The sequence below is a fragment of the Lissotriton helveticus genome, chromosome 7 (genome assembly GCF_964261635.1).
Source record: "Lissotriton helveticus chromosome 7, aLisHel1.1, whole genome shotgun sequence".
NCBI lineage: Eukaryota > Metazoa > Chordata > Amphibia > Caudata > Salamandridae > Lissotriton > Lissotriton helveticus.
This window is the reverse complement of record NC_136068.1, coordinates 1,770,799,447-1,770,813,022: the sequence shown is the minus strand read 5'-3', so window position 1 is coordinate 1,770,813,022 and position 13,576 is coordinate 1,770,799,447.

Below are 13,576 nucleotides of genomic sequence, written 5' to 3'. Positions count from 1 at the left end.
TAGCATAGCGCTCGAACACCTTCTTCCATTTCTGCCACCTAATGGGTGGATCACCAGGATCAGAAAGGAAGAAAGGCGGCATAGCTACATTCTGCATGACGACAATATGAGGCAAAATATAATATGATAGAATTGAGTTATGATAGAAACCCTAGAATGATGTACAGAAATCTCAGAGAGATTCACAAGACTAAAAAAAAAAAAATAGAGTTGAAATAAACAATGTAAATGTATAAAATAAATATCATGAATGCGGAAATAATCAAGAAAACATCATGTCTGAAAGTATCTTTGAGTAATTATGTGATTGAATGCTCCAGCATGAAAATAAACATGAAATTTAACCTCTTCTCACCTCAAGGATACTATAAAACAATAAACACACTCACCCAAAAATTGCTCCGAAGAAATAGACCTAAGTAATGAAGTCTAAATAATGAAATAAGGTAATGTAAAACACTATAATTATGTTTTACAAATTTTCAGAAAGAAATACTTCCGAAACAAAGAGCAGTATTTTCTCCCGATTGAAGTGAAATCAAAATGGCCGCCACGCTGCGTGAAAGGTCACGTAGCATGGTGACATCACAAGTCTATGATGCAGAAGATGCCGGTGAGTTGATTTTCAAAAGGGAACGGACCACGAGAATTAAGGAGATGACGGTGAGTTAATTTTCAAATGGAAACACATAACCGCCATCACTGGAAAACTGTAATAATTAATGTCGCTCACCAAAACAAAACTTCAGAGCTCAGACACGCAAGTCTTCACAGTTCAGAAGCGTGTACAGCGCATCCAGACGAAGCACAATTAAATAATGTTCAAATATGAGAGCATCATATTAGTTCATAAATGTATTCCCAAGAAGAAAATATCAAAGTGGGAAGTATTTTTTTTATGAGATTCTACTGTGAGAAGTTGCTATGTAGATACGAGCTTCAGCTAATATCTCATTTGAATCAGAGCTGCAGCGATCTAACGTTTCTAGAAATCAGTTACTCCTTATTTTGTGAGCACATATTTAAGTACTAGCTCCCAACAAAATGTCCAGAGTAAATAGCCCACATCGAAATCTCCCAGCCCTACTAATAAGCAAATAAATAAGGGCGAGATATGTGGTAAAAGCTATTGACTTCTTTAAGATTCATTAACATTTACAATGTCAAAATAAGAATTAGAAACACTCACAGGAATAGTGAAGATTCTTACTTGTATCTTGAGTCTCCTTTAGAAATGAAGACAAATTATTTGAATAATTTTGAAGTCTTGACTTTGATGTTGAGATTTTCTTCATAGATAATGTCCTTCTCTCAAAAAGTTCTTTAAAGGAAATATTTCCAACATGTGGTGCATCCCATCCTCGTCGCCAGTAAAGAATCCAATAAAATTAGGAAAAATGATGTAAAGGTTGAAATAAGTAGTATCTATTGAGAAGTAAGAAAATCCCATCCATCAGGACTGAGTAGTCAGGTGCAACTGACTTCTCATCATTCCTAGAATTCTATCCCCAAGGCGAAGCTCCATGGAGCTGCTCATAAGAAAACAACAACACTTAGAAAGAGCCCTACATCTATATACAGTCTAACATCTATGTACAAATTATGGAGTGGAAAATACATCATTACACTGTTGTTGCAGTACCCATCTAGTGGGCATGGGTTTGTCCGTATTTTGCCCTCAAGACTTACAAACCTCTCTGGATAAATCTGTTCTTTGACCTCTCACTGGTTATTCTCAGCTAGCAAGGTATTTATCCTAAGATCTTCGTCAGCTCCTAGCCTCAAGGTTCATAGGCAGATTGAGAGGGTACTTCTCTACTTCTTCCAAGTCAAAGCAATTTTTTATTAAAAATTCAAAACTTTTTACAGAATTTTCCAAACTGGAAGACTCAAGGTTATCCACGCCTGAGGGCTTTAACAAAACAATGGATCCTACTCCAGCACAGCCTGGGAAATCGAATTTGAAAAAACGTCTGAAAAAAGATCCCCTATCACCGCCAAAACCAGTTTCACCTGTTTCAATGGAGCTGTTGTTACAGGAAATAAGGGCCATTCGACCTTTTGTTGAGGAAACCAACACCAAATTACAAATCCTTACTTGATGCAAGACTTACAGTGGTAGAGCAAAATGTCTCCTTGATCGGGGATTCCACCAAGAATAATACTCATCTTCAATCTCAAGTTTCAGCACTCCAAAGGCAGGTTGAAGACCTTGAAAATCGCAATAGGAGAAATAACCTGCGTATTTATGGTCTGATGGAGGGGGTTGAAGGCGCAGACTCCATCACTTGTTTTAAGTTCTTCCTCCCTAAATTACTCCACATGCCAGAGGACATTGCGCTTAACACTCAACGAGCACACAGGTTGGGTCGCCCTCCCTCCAAAGCTTCACATTCACAAAGATCAAGAGGAGTTATCCTATACTTTTAAAAAATATATATTTTTATCGGCATTTTTCAAAAATACAGAAAGGACAAATCAATCAATCAATCAATCATGCCATTTGTATAGCGCACTACTCACCCGGGAGGGTCTCAAGGCGCTTGGGGGGAGGGGTATGCTACTGCTCGAACAGCCAGGTCTTGAGTTGTTTCCTGAAGGCGAGATGGTCCTGGGTCAGCCGAAGGTGGATGGGGAGGGAGTTCCAAGTCTTGGCAGCCAGGTAAGAGAAGGATCTTCCTCCGGCGGTGGCTCTTCGGATGCGTGGTACGGCTGCGAGGACGAGGCTGGTGGACCGTAGCTGGCGGGTGGGCGTGTAGAAGGTCAGGCGGTCGTTGAGGTACTTGGGGCCCAGGTCGTGGAGAGACTTGTGTGCGTGGGTGAGGAGCCGGAACGTGATCCTCTTGTCAACGGGGAGCCAGTGCAGGTTCCTCAGGTGGCTGGAGATGTGGCTGCGTCGGGGGACATCCAGGATGAGTCGGGCGGAGGCGTTCTGGATGCGCTGGAGTCTTTTCTGTAGCTTGGCTGTGGTTCCGGCGTAGAGGGCGTTTCCGTAGTCCAGTCGGCTGGTGACGAGTGCCTGGGTGACAGTCTTCCTGGTCTCGGTCTGGATCCAGCGGAAGATCTTGCAAAGCATACGCAGGGTGTTGAAGCACGATGAGGAGACGGCGTTGACTTGTCTGGTCATCGAGAGGGAGGGGTCCAGGATGAAGCCCAGGTTGCGTGCGTGGTCGGTTGGCTTGGGTGCGGTGCCCAGGGCTGGGGGCCACCAGGAGTCGTCCCAGGCGGAGGGCGAAGATCCCAGGATGAGGACTTCCGTCTTGTCCGAGTTCAGTTTCAGGCGGCTGTCCTTCATCCACTCGGCGACGTCTTTCATCCCTTCGTGTAGGCAGGTTCTGGCGGTGTCGGGGTCTCTGGTGAGGCAGAGGTTCAGCTGGGTGTCGTCGGCGTAAGAGATGATGTTGAGATTGTGCTGGCGTGCGATGGCTGCGAGAGGTTTCATGTAGATGTTGAAGAGGGTGGGGCTGAGTGAAGATCCTTGCGGGACGCCGCAGATGACTTCGGTGGCCTCGGAGCGAAACGGGGGGAGGCGGACTCTTTGTGTTCTTCCGGCGAGGAACGAGATGATCCACTCCAGTGCCTTCTCTTGGATACCGATGTTGCTGAGGCGCTGGACTGGGGTGCGGTGGCAGACCGTGTCGAACGCAGCGGAGAGGTCCAGGAGGATGAGGGCCACTGTTTCCCCCTTGTCGAGCAGGGTCCGGATGTCGTCGGTGGCTGCGATGAGGGCGGTCTCGGTGCTGTGGTTGGCTCTGAAGCCGGACTGCGAGGGGTCGAGGGATCCGTTCGTCTCGAGGAAGGCGGTCAGCTGTCTGTTGACGATCTTCTCGATGACTTTAGCAGGAAAAGGGAGGAGCGAGATGGGGCGGAAGTTTTTGAGATCGGTGGGGTGCGCTGTAGGTTTCTTCAGGAGAGCGCTGATCTCGGCGTGCTTCCAGCTCTCCGTGAAGGTGGTGGTGTTGAAGGAGGCGTTGATGATGTTCCGGAGTTGGGGTGCGATGGTGGAGTCGGCCTTGTTGAAGGGTCGGTCGGTGATCCGGAGTGAATGGTGTTCATCGTGCGGGCTGTGTCTTCGGTGGTCACCGTGGTCCAGGCGCGAAGGGTGGCGGTGGGGGGCGTTGGTTCGACGGTTGGGTGCGTGGGTGGGGCGCCGAAGCTGTTGTGGATGTCGGCGATCTTGCGGTGGAAGAACAAGGCGAGGGAGTCGCAGAGGTCTTGTGACAGAGTGATGTCGTTGGTGCCGGTGCTGGGGTTGGAGAACTCCTTGACGATAGTGAAGAGCTCTTTGCTGTCGTGGGCGTTGTTGTCCAGTCGTTCCTTCAGGGATTTCTTCTTGGTGGTGCGGATGAGCTGGTGGTGCTTGCGGGTAGCGTGTTTGAGGGCGGTCATGTTGTCGGTGGTCCGGTCGAGGAGCCAGGCTTTCTCGAGGGTGCGGCAGGTCTTCTTGGAGTCCTTGAGGTCGTCGGTGAACCAGGATGCCTTCTTGCTTCTGGGTCTGCTGGGAGGGTTCTTTAGTGGCGCGAGGTCGTCGGCGCAGGCGATCAGCCACTGTGTGAAGTTGCGGGCTGCTTCGTTGGGGTCCGTTGTGTTGGCGGGTGGGCTCTGGCTGAGGGAGGGGGTGAGCTGGTCTGCGGTGATCTTGCTCCAATTCCTGTGAGGTACCTGTTGCGGGTGGTGGTGGGTCGTGGATCTTTTGAAGCTGAAGTGGACGCAGCTGTGGTCGGTCCAGTGGAGTCCGGTGGCGTGGCTGAAGGTGATGTACTTGCTGGAAGAGAAGACGGGATCAAGCGTGTGGCCGGCGTAGTGGGTGGGGGTGTTGACCAGTTGCTTGAGTCCGAGGTTGGCGAGGTTTTCCAGCAGGGCGGTGGTGTTGCGGTCCTTGTTGTTCTCCAGGTGGAAGTTGAGGTCCCTGAGGAGGATGTAGTCAGTGGAGGGGAGGGCGTGCGGGCTGATGAAGTCTGTGATGTCTTCGCTGAATTGTGTGCGTGGTCCTGGGGGTCTGTAGACGAGGGTGCCTCTGAGGGTCGTCTTAGGGTCGGTGTGAATCTGGAAGTGGATGTTCGGCTGCGGCGAAGTAGTCGTTGGCGTCGGTCGTGATGCGGATGGTGTTCCTGTGGACGATGGCGATGCCACCTCCGGTCTGGTTGATGCGGTCCCTCCTGATGATCTTGTACCCGTCCGGGATGGCGATGGCGATGTCGGGTGCAGAGGAGGCGTTCATCCAGGTTTCCGTGAGGAAGGCGACGTCCGGTGATGTAGCGTCGAGGAGGTTCCAGAGTTCCACGGCGTGTCTGTGGACGGAGCGGGTGTTGATCAGGATGCACTTGAGGTGGTTGCTGCTGGTGTTTGTCTTGGCAGGTTTGGAGGCAGTTGAACTTGCAGGTGTAGCAGGTGAAGGGTCCGTGGGTGCGTCTCGGGGTGGCTCGGCAGCAGGCGTGGGTCCGGCCGGCATTGAGTGCGTTGAGAGTGGCGGCGTCGTAGGTCAGTCGGGTCGTCTTGCCTCGGCGGGGAGGGCCAGGGGTCCTGGCGCTGGGCGCGGGCCAGGCGCGGACGGGCGCAAATGGGCTTACCTTCGGCGCTCCCGCTGCGCGGTCGCTCTGGGGGTGTCATAAGTAAGGAGCCGGGAGGGAGGAGCAGCTGGGTGGCGGGAGCGGGGCGGCGAATGGAATCACAGGGGGGCGGGCAGCAGGGAGGCAGCGGCGGGAAATTCCAAGAAGCAGCGGGCAGCGGGAAATTCCCAGGAGCAGCGGGAAATTCCCAGGAGCAGCGGGCAGCGAGCGAAGGAATCTGCAGGCAGGAGGCGGCAAAGGCAGGCAGGAGCGGCAGCAGTGAGTGGGGCGACCAAGCCCTGTGGAGGGCTGAGCGGTCACACTCTGTGGTCCCCTTAAGTAAGGAGCCGGGAGGGAGGAGCAGCTGGGTGGCGGGAGCGGGGTGGCGAATGGAATCACAGGGGGGCGGGGCCGCAGGGAGGCAGCGGCGGGAAATTCCAAGAAGCAGCGGGCAGCGGGAAATTCCCAGGAGCAGCGGGAAATTCCCAGGAGCAGCGGGCAGCGAGCGAAGGAATCTGCAGGCAGCAGGCGGCAAAGGCAGGCAGGAGCGGCAGCAGTGAGTGGGGCGACCAAGCCCTGTGGAGGGCTGAGCGGTCAAAAGAAAAACAATCCACACAGGCATTGGCAGGAATAAATGACCACAATAAGGCACAGATGGTTATGTACAGGCTTATATAGGTAACTGTTCTGTAAGAGGAACATGCCATCCGCTATCCAGGGCAGCGGCACACTCAGGGATGAATTAAGAAGCTTCTAGAGGTATTAAGAACAAACACATTCCTTCTCAGTGCCAGGAGCCCACCCTGTATCGTCTTATATGTCGTATCGTCCTCAGTCCGGGGAGGGTGGGGGAGTGGCAGTCGTGTCTATCTCCAGGCTGGTGTCAGCTTCAGCCTCACCCGCGACGTCCTGTGTCTGCCTTCTTTCGAGGAAGCAAGCCCAGAAGCTCTTAGGCCGATTGTGGGGGGGTAGGAGGTCACAGTATAATTCCGTTTGGGTACAGCAATATGTCATCTCCCTTGACCACTGCGTCAGGGTGGGGGCAGGCCCCCGCATCCAGCGCAGTGCCACACTCCTTTTAGCTAGTAGGAATGCCATGTCCACCAGTCTTCTGTGCACCGGTCGTATGGGTTTGGAGTAGCCTAATATTGCTAGCAAAGGATCAGTGTCAGCTGTGTAGTGTCATTATCCTCTCTGTACACCCCCTGCCAAAATGCCTGTATCTCAGGGCAGGACCATGCCACGTGTAGAAAGTCTGCAGTCGCTGTCCCGCACCTCTCGCAACGAGCGTCCTCACGAAGTTTGTATCTATGTAGCCTTTCCGGAGTGTAGTAAGTCCTGTTCAAGTATTTAAAGTGGATTAACCTATGCCTCCCATTGAGGGAGATGCGCTTGGTGCTTGAGCAGCAATATCGCCAGACTTCGTCGTTTAAATATATTTGGAGGTCTGTGTGCCATGCTAGTCTTGGTTTGGCATACTGAGCGTTCCTTTCCTCCAGGGCCATAGCATACAGTTTGGCTATGAGTCTAGCGGGGGAGCAGAAACCGCGTAGGCAAACGTTGTCACAGTCTGTGGTTCCTCCATCTCCGTGCCCAGAAGCGCCCGCAGCGCATGCCTCACTCTATGGTACTGGAAGTGTCGCAGTGGGTGGTCCTCTCGGTCTCCAGTCTCTAACTCGTCCCATGTGCGGACAGCGCCCACAGCGAATAAATCGCCCATCTTGTGTATATTTAGTGCCTTCAGCGCTGTCATCCCTGCCCCATTCAGACATGGCACCAGCCACGAGCACCACTCGATCATGGCTTCTGTCCGTCCATCAAGTGGTGCCAAGCATGCATCACCGAGTTCAAAGAATCTAGTAGCCCCGTTCTTCGGTCTCTAGGATTCACCAGCAGCGCTGGTAAGGGCGTAGGATCTGCAACGATCATTTCAATACGTATATGGGGAATGTTCGTCGGCCCATGAATCCAGTGGTATGCGGGAGCAGCTTGTGCCGCCCGGTAATATAATTCTAGATCCGGGGCATTCAGTCCTCCTGAAGCATATGGGCGTGTAAGTATATTCCACGCCACCGTCGGTTGCTTTCCAGCCCATGCTAGACGGATCATTAGGGCTCGCAACTGATTGAAGAAATTAGAGGACAATATCATGGGGATGTTGTAGAATAAAAACAGAAGGCGAGGCAACACCACCATCTTCATGAGTGAAATGCGTCCCAATAATGACAATGGTAACGTAATCCATTTGTTAATGTCATCCTCTAATTTCGAGATCGCAGTGCCATCGTTTTCTCGTAGTATCACCTCAGAGTCAGTAGGTAGCGTACCGCCTCTGTGGTCCATTGTATGGGATATTCCGGATCAAATTGTTTCGTAGCTGGGGTGAGGGGAAACATGAGCGACTTGCTCCAGTTCACATAAATACCCGACAGTGAGCTAAACAGTACGACTTCTCGAAGTACCGTCGACAGGTGAGACTCCAGGTCTCTGACATACAGAAGAGTGTCATCAGCGTAAGTGGATACTATCAGGTTATATGTAGGGAATCGTATGCCCCGGTGGCTGTGATATTCGCGTAGGGCACAGGCCAAGGGTTCTGCAACTAATGCATATAAAAGAGGAGAGAGGGGGCACCCCTGCCTTGTGCCCCGTCCTATGTGTAGCGTGTCTGTGATCAACGTCCCAATATGGACCCGAGCCCTGGGGGAGGTGTATAAAATATTCAGGAGTTGCAAGAACAATGGACCCACTCCCATACGACCCAGTACGTGCCTCAGAAAAGGCCATTCGACAGAGTCGAAGGCCTTCTCCATGTCCAGGAAGACGGCTATCGCCGGAACCTCCGGGCGTGTGTGCTGAAAAGCAGCAAAGACCGTTCTGAGATTATATGTGAGATTTCGTGAGGGGACAAATCCCGCCTGTTCCGGGGCAACGAGCGTGGTACTCATAGGGCTGAGACGATTGGCGAGCAACTTTGCGAAAATCTACGCGTCCATGTTCAGCAATGATAGTGGCCGGTACGATGTGCAATCTCCTGGATCTTTACTCGGTTTGAGTATAGCTACTAGTATCGCTTCTTGCATTGATGGTGGCATAGTACCCGAATCCGCCATATCTTCGAATAGTGCAAGCAGTCTAGGGAGTAGAAGGTCTGGAAAGGCCTTATAAAAGGACACCGTAAGGCCATCACTTCCAGGCACACCTCCAGATTTCATAGCTGAGAGCGCCCAAACTATCTTTTCCCGTTCTATCGGGCGCGCTAGGAATCCCCGATGAGTGTCAGTTAACCAAGGCAATTCAATATGCGTAAGGTATTCTAGGATACATTAGTCTGCTGCTGGACCTCTCGAGGCATATAGGGTGGAGTAGTACTCCCTGAAGCGTTCCGCTATCTGCGCATCCGAAAGTAGTTCCTTTGTCACAGGGCATCGCATTTCGGGGACTCCTCCCTCTCTCCTGGCCCGTCGCGCCATCTGTGCCAACACCGCACCCGGGCGTTCGCTTTCGCCATATGACCTAGCCGAGGCGTATTTTCCTAGGTGCTTGATCTCTGCGTCAGCCACCTCATTGTATTCCCGTAACGTTTCTGCCAGTTCTTTGTCAAGTACTTCATCAGGGTTATGCAAACGCCTACTCTCCAAAGCGCCAAGTTTAGACTCTAGAGTCTGCAGTCTACCTCTGATCGACCAAAGGACCCCCGAGTGTTTGGATATTGTAACCCCCTAATGTATAATTCGAATGCTTCCCACTCACTCTGCACCGATTCTACAGAACCCTAATGGGCGTCAAAAAACACCTCGATGTCTACCGCCAGCTCCTCCTTGAAGGAGGTATCAAGCAGTGAGATGGGGGGAAATCGCCAGGCGAATGGAGGCATCCGTCTCACTGACGTGGTCATGGAATTCAAGATCGGAGAGTGATCCGAGTACGTGCGAGGGAGTATCTCACATTTTTTAATAGTAGAGGTCAAATAAGGAGTAGCCAGCCAATAATCTATCCTTGTGTGTATGTTGAATTGTGCCGAGTAGTGTGTATAGCCTCCTAGTTCTGGGTACCGATATCTCCAGACGTCACGTGAGTCCATGTGGGACATCTGTGTCTCCAAGACCCTGGCAGCAGCCGAGGGGCAGCGGTCAGGACCGTCAGATCTATCTATGTGTGGGTGTCGGGTCATATTAAAGTCTCCACCCAGAGTATTTCCCCTCCTGAGTACGTCACAATCTTAGCCGTCCGCTCTGAATAAAAGACCGTGTGATCGTAATTAGGTCCATACATATTTATTATACAGAATTCCAGCCCCCTACCCTTACATCTCGTGATAGTGTAGCGCCCGTCTCTGTCAGTCACTAACGGTGTCATAGTCAGTCGTGCTTTCGGATTAACCCATGTGAGGACACCCCGTGCATGTGTGGTGAATCCTGCGGCGTGAACGTTGCCCAAGAGCCCTCTATAGCGGAGGATGTGACTGTCCGTTGGAGGGTGCGTCTCTTGTAGTAGGATTATATCCACCTCGTATCTGGCAAAGTATTGGAGGACCTTCCGGACCTTCCTATGGTCATTAAGACCCCGTATAGTCCAAGTCAGTGATGTTAACTCGTTGCTGGTGCCCTCCGTTCTAGTCTGTTCAGCCGTCATAGCGTGCTAACATGTTTCAGTAGTGTGATCTGTATCTTCAGCACATCAAAGTACCCTGATCCTGCCATGTGTGGTCTCTTGTAAACAACTACCTCAAAAAACAAACTCTCTTCCCCCCAACCCCACCAAACAGCCGCACTCTGCCCCCCTCCTCCCCTCGCACCCATCCACGCCTGCCCGTCCCCAACCAGGCCGCGATCCAGACTCTGTCCCTCCCCTCCCTTCCCACTCACCCTCCCCGACATAACAATTCCCCTAACACTTTAAAAATCAAGTCCCGTAGGACTAAGGTTGTGTACTTCACTCGTGGGCAAAGGTAGCCAACGGTAGTCAAGTATTATACAGGCTGTGTTTCAATGCTGCCTCCCCCCCCCCCTCGTCTACATGTTCAACACTTGTGTGCACTATCTCAACCGTGCATCAATCAAATACAGCTGCTCATGGCTAGTGTGGAGTACTGTGATGCATGTCCGTTCTTGGCACTCTCAGCAAGAATATCCACCCCGTGGTCAGTGTTTCTAGCAGCAGGCCGTGATGGAAGCCCACCAAGGTAAAACTCTGCACAAAGGTACAAGACTGTCCCATCAGGGCGTGCGTGGAGCCATTGCTACAGGACGGCATACTGCCGTTCCTGGGGTGCCAGCATATAGAATATCACCCCCTAAAGCATCATACCTTCCTCCCCCCCTGCGCAATGCTACATGCCCCAGAGTCTCAATGTTCCAAACTTATCTGTCCGACAGCTCTTCAATCCTGTTCCTCCAGAGCACTGTCGGCTTCTGCCAAAGTATTGACCTGGGAAGATCTATTTTCCTTGCGCCAGTCTTTTATTGCCTTTTGCAGCGCTTTAGGGTCTGCAAAGATGAAGGATTTCCCCTGTTGGTTGACCCTTAACTTTGTGGGATATAGCATTGCGTAGTCTGTCTCTTCATCAGTGCAAATTGGCGCCATGCTTCCTGCACCTTAGCGGTAAAGTCTGGGAACACCGATAAGGTAGAGCCCTCAAAATGTAGCGGCTGTTTGTCGCACGCCACCGGAGCACCGTATCACGGTCTCTGTAATTAAGCAATTTGGCTATAATAGGCCTTAGCGGGGCTCCCGGTTTGGGCCTGGGGCCTAAAGATCGGTGGGCTCTCTCAACAACAAACATATTGGAAAATGCAGAGTCCCCAAAAAGTGTCTTAAGGAGCTTCTCCACGAAGACCTCCATATTACCCGTCTGTGTGGATTCTGGCAGGCCCATGATTCGCAGGTTGCTCCGCCGAGAGCGGGCCTCCAAATCCTCTGTCTTGTCCCTGAGGGATTGCATGGCTCTGGATACCTGTTTAGCTTCCGAGTCCAAGGTAGTGTGCGCTTCTTCCACTTCGGTGAGGCGTCGCTCCGCCATATCCATCCTCTCTGCCTGTTTATCCATACGTTCCGCCATGCGATCCATACGGTACAATAGGGCGCCCAGCGAGGCTATACCTCCCTGAAGGCTCTTTTCCATGGCTAGGAGCATTCCACGAATATTCTGTTGCGAGTGGGACTCCAATGTCTCGCGTTCCTCCCCAGCACTCTTCGCCGCAGTGTTGTTGGTCTTAGGACCCTTCTGTTCAAAGGACAGCTTGGGTTGTGATCTGTCTGTGCGTCCCATAGTCAAGCGAGGAGTGGACGCTGCGCTGAACCCTTGCGAGACAGTGCAAGCGGTGGTCAGGCCCAACACAAGCAGGCAACGTGTGAATCCGATAACAGGCGGAGACCGTCCAGGAGTAGGGGACCCACACCGGTACAGCCAGCCTCAATCGTTCCTGCAGGTCCCTGTGGGGTCTCGCACTGACGGGGACTAAACAGAGTTCTGGTGCAGTTAGCGCTATGCCCCACAGCTGTTCCTCACTCTAGAGAGCGCGCCTCTGCACTATGGACAGGGCCGTCTCATGCGTCTCTCCATTTCCGCGGGATGGTCGCCCTTCAGATGGGTGATATGGGGCGGCAGGAAAACACCCCCTTCTTTGGGCCTCCACAGCTTTCACCAGTGCAGGGAAGAATATACTGAGGCACCGTCAAGATGTCGCGCTAGCTGTAACTGCCTCTCGCAGGCGGGATCAGTTATGGCAGCCAGAGTGTCCCACTCAAAATGGCGGTCGTTGTCCGTGCCAGCAGTCGCGCCAGCAATGCCGTAGTTAATAGCGGGAAGGGCCGCAAGCCATCTCGCTCCCAGTCTAATGGCTACAGAAAGGGTTAATCGGGCACTCGCATATGATCAATACAGGAGCCTGTCCTCCGGGTGCAATGTCTGCTTCAGCGCTGCCCCTATGTAAATTATGGCCGCCACATAAGCTCCGCCGTCCGCCCGGGGCATATCACTCCTCAGCTCCCTCCTGCCCCCGAGCGCGGGACTCACCCACTCCGCCTCCGATGTCCGTCACTCCGGCAGCGCGGGGGAGAAGGTCCGCAATCCCTGACCTCCAATTCCGACACCGCCGTGGCCAGGGTAGCGGGCAGGCACTCCACAGCCACTGGCTCCGCCTCACCGCCTAGCGTCCTCCGCCTACCAGCCTGAGGGAGCTCCGACGCGGCACCCTCCGAAATCGAGGACGCAGCTTGCCTGTGTGCGCATGCCACGGGCCTAAGCAGCCGTTCTTCACTGTCCTCGCCGTCTTTCAGCCCGGGACTTCGCTGGATCGGGGCTACCGCTTCACCGGCGCATCGAGCCACTGTTTGGTAATCGTAGACGGCTGCACAGCAACCAGGATAAATGCAGGATAGGCTTTCGACGAGGGAGCTCACCGCCTATGCAGCCATCTTGGTAGCTGGCTAGCTCCGCCCCCCAGTTATCCTATACTTTTTAGAATATACTGACCTGTTAAAAGTTCTGGCAGTTGTGGAAAAGTAAATTTTGCCATGTTATATGTGCCTACGTGTTCCCCATCCTATGTTATATGTGCCTATGTGTTCCCCATCCTATGTTATATGTGCATGATTAATATGCATATGTATCCCCCTATGATCGATTAAAGACGCAATTATAGTTGTGTCCAACTCTAGTATGCCAGTTTCCAGTTCTCGTGAAAGCAACAAGTATTAGGCCCATGTTACCACGATTTACAGTGTACACGTTAATTCATTGAATTGTCCCCGTTTCTAGGCCTCAAAAGGGCCCGGACACCAGATTCAAGCTCCAGTCTCCTGAACTCACTCCGAGGAGCGATGCAGCCCCCACCTGTATCCCTGACCCTTCACTTACTTCCTTTCGCGCAGCGCGGTGTCCAGCTCTGCCTGCCAGTCTGCCAAGAGTATGTTATGCTTCTAGTTATCAGTTCAGCTCCTCGTCTTTGCATTCCTTAGCTACTGAATCGTATAAACAGCTTCAGCTATAGTCTAGTCTTTATGTCTCCATGCAAGAGAATTAC